Source organism: Watersipora subatra, chromosome 4 (assembly GCF_963576615.1).
Source record: "Watersipora subatra chromosome 4, tzWatSuba1.1, whole genome shotgun sequence".
Lineage (NCBI taxonomy): Eukaryota > Metazoa > Bryozoa > Gymnolaemata > Cheilostomatida > Watersiporidae > Watersipora > Watersipora subatra.
In genome coordinates this window covers 5986715-5990458 of record NC_088711.1, presented here as the reverse complement: position 1 = coordinate 5990458, position 3744 = coordinate 5986715, and positions in this window count along the sequence as shown.

Here is a 3744-nt window from a genome sequence, read left to right as displayed (position 1 = left end):
ACGTAGTTGGATTTTATTCTACCTAAAAATCATAAAGTAATTCAACAATAATTAAATCTATGGAAGAAAAAGGACTGGTAAACTGCTAGACTATAGCTATTGTCATTTCAGTAATGACTGACAAAGCATGCTTTTACGGTAGTGCTAGAGCCCCTGAAACTACTGGCTATCACTATGTATCCCATCACACTTTTCTGAATTGTGCCTGCTAGAAGCGATTTGAAGTACATTGAAGCAGATAACTGATCTTCAATACTTAGCGGGGCAGCAGTAAGTTTTATGTTTCAGTGCTTATGTGTAACAAGATTCAATCAAGTGAGTTGCTAAAATAATGTTTTCTCAGCAATTGAGATTGTGAAAAATTGGCTCAACACCATTCAGACTGTGTATAAGCAATGGCTATATAGACACATAAACAGAAAATATATATAAAGAATAGAAATAGAATATATGGCCATATATAGACAAAAAATCAAACAAATATATATTGGAAACAATCAGAGTTTTTCACAACATATGACCATGAGATCACACGATCCAAATAGTTAAGAGCACAAGCCTGATGCCAAATATGAAAAAACTTATATTCTGACCAATGACTGTGATAAAAAGAATTAGCAAGAAATCAACAATTCTAAGGATTGTGGGTGAAAAGAATGATACATCGCCAGGTCAAACAACCTGTTTGAAATCGAAGACCTATGAACTTGACTTTTTCAAAATGAAAGCTTTATTTATTGGGCTCTGCTTGATGTATTCAAACGCAAAGCCTTATAAATACAATAGCGTTCAAACCATTCAATTCACCATCTGAGGAAAGTCTTATAAATCTAAACATGTTTGAAGGTCAAAGGTTCATAAACCTGACATTAGATTATTTGTGTATGCTCAGCCAGTAACAAGCTTTCAAATATGTAGCTAAAGCCTTCCATCATATATTTATATAGCTGAAAATTGGTTGAGTTTGTTTACTCAAAACTATTTGTCTTGTTTTGACAAGTTCTAAACAACACTTCACTATTTCATCCCCACTTCAATACAATTGTCGAGGCTAGAGCGCAATGCCGTTTTGAGCATTTTTCCTTAAAACATGATGATTTTTTCAACTAAATCTGATGATGGTCAAATAAAGCTTAAGATACATAGAAATTCTAAGAAGTCTTGTGTAATATTGTAATATGTATAAAAACCTTACGCAATATAATGGTACAAAAATCCATCGGCAAATGAGCTGAGCAATTAGAAGGATTAAATACTGTCAAACTTCAACTTATAATCTCCGTATCATACAGATCTATGAAATACAATGGTGTGCATAGAGTTTTACATTCATGTGAACTTTTATGTATTTGTTCGTATAGACATTTCAAATTGCAGATGCATGGACCTTTCTGGAATCAGAAAATTTAAAATGGAAACAATATCTATCTGGAGTGGGCTTCAAACGATTGTCAGATATGATTAAATAGGATGATTGTATTTTAGTCTACAAATAATAATGTCTAAAGGAGGGCAAGTAAAAGGGATTATCTGACTGTAAAAAAGTTATCTTTAATCCCATTAAAATGTCCCATAATTCATCTGCAGGTAAATTATTAGCTGACCATTGGAACGAGCAAGTCTTTCTAGACCTGGCATACAGCTTTATCATTGTGTAAGCAGCAACCATAATACCTAATGCAGCCAAGGTTGCAGTATGTCAATAATTCACTATGCCTAAGGCTTTATCGAAAGAAATTTGTTGTGCGAACATTCAAATGAGCTCAAAGTCCAACAGGCCTCTGAGATTTATCGCGAAATGCTGGGGATGGTTGCAGACTCTGTAAGGAATGTTTTGTGGAAACAATAAGAGATGCAGTCGGTCACAATTGTGCACTCTAAAGGGAAACCACAAAAAAACCAACCCACTGAGGAACACTATCCGGTGTCACAGTCACTTCAGAAACATCAACTGACCAGTAATGAGCTCACTAAGAGGATGAGAAATAATAGAGTTGTGGATCCCCATTTATCAAGTGTCAAGAAGAGGTTAATCAAAGCTAGATTGCATGCCAACAAGACGAGAAAAAACCACTGCTGATTGAAAGAAAGAAAAGAGCACAGCTGGAATGAGTCAAGGACAAGAAGTTTGAGACAAAAGCTCAGTGGCACTGTCAGCTCTTTAGCCATGAACCAACATTCACTGTGGCGAACCATGCTGGTAAGAGCTACGCGAGGAAGAAACTTGAAGAATTCAAGTCGGAGTGCACACTGCTGACCATCAAGCAACCAATGAGTGTGATGATATGGAGATTAATGTCAGCTGTAAGAATTGGATGCATCTCAGTCTGCAAAGGAATGATGAATGGTGAGAAGTATATCAGTCAAGGGCGGCCGAGCTGCTTGATGATGGCGGCAGGTGGTTTCTTCAAGATGACAATGTACCATGTCACCAGGTAAATAAGATGAAGTACTAAACGAGGATGTCTGGCAACAACTCCATCAATTGACCTGTAAAGTCTCTGAACCTGAATCTTATCAAAGACCTACGCTAGAGACTAGCATGTCAGATCGCTAAGGATAATTAGGAGCTGGAATCACGTCGCCACTGCTGGGAACCTTTAGAAACTTGTCTCCAGCAAGCCAACCTGCTAAAAAATGGTGATAAAAAACACGGGATGGCCGATTAAATGTTGACTGACACTGTCTACACTCTGATACAAGCTATATGACTCTTAACAAGCCCACACAAATATTGAAAGAGTTCATATTCGAACACATTATTGATCCAATTCCAATCAATCGAGACTGCTCAATCTCTGCATATGGTGACTATCGATCCAATATTCAACTATTTTATCTTCATGAAACTACTATGTAAATTTAAAAGTATGCTTATGAAGCTCTCCAGGTTTTTTCTTTCAAGTTAAAATGCAGTTTATGTTTGGAGCTCACAAAGCAATTGTTCAAGTGAATACAGGCTTGATAACTGACATGAACAGTAAAAAACAATCAGGTATTCAAAACTTGACTTGAGCTATTCTTCATACACACCACTGTATGACATAAAATAAGAGCAAATATTTCTCAGGACATCCAGAGGAATTTACGGCACCCGACGTAAGGTTTGTAAATCAGGATAGATATAAACAATTCTTCAAGTAGTTTGGTGCTTCAAAAATATTAAACAGTGTGACATACCTTCCTTGTACAGTTCTCAAATCATAGGCTTTAAGTGTACTATTACATAATTATGTTATTGTGATAAAAAAGGTTGATGTTATATACGAGTCTATGCAAATAATAGGCCCCAAGGGTACGAGGGACTCATCAGACCCCAGATTATGATCAGGACGTCATGTGACGTAAAGGCTATATATACAAAGTGATAAGGCCACGAGGTTCTTTTAACGTCATTTTACCGGTAAGTGACCACTAGGAATCTAACATGCCGTCACAGGCAAACTTTGTTCGTTAGGGAATAGTTCAGTGAAGGTGTTAAGTACTCGGACTTTCGTGTGGCCATTCGAGAGTGAAGTAATGATGAGTGTTTGGTGATATTGCGTTACATGATTTATATACCTATTCGTTTCAGCAAAAGTGAAGGTAAGAGTTTACTGACTTTTTTGTAGAGATCGTGTTTGCGGCACGTTCGTTATTCTAAACGATAGCTGCATTCAGGTTTAATGTAAATGATTTCCCTAGGTTAGTTATTAGCCCTTGTGATGTAGCCAATTCTTACAAATCTTGACTAACAGAGTTCGG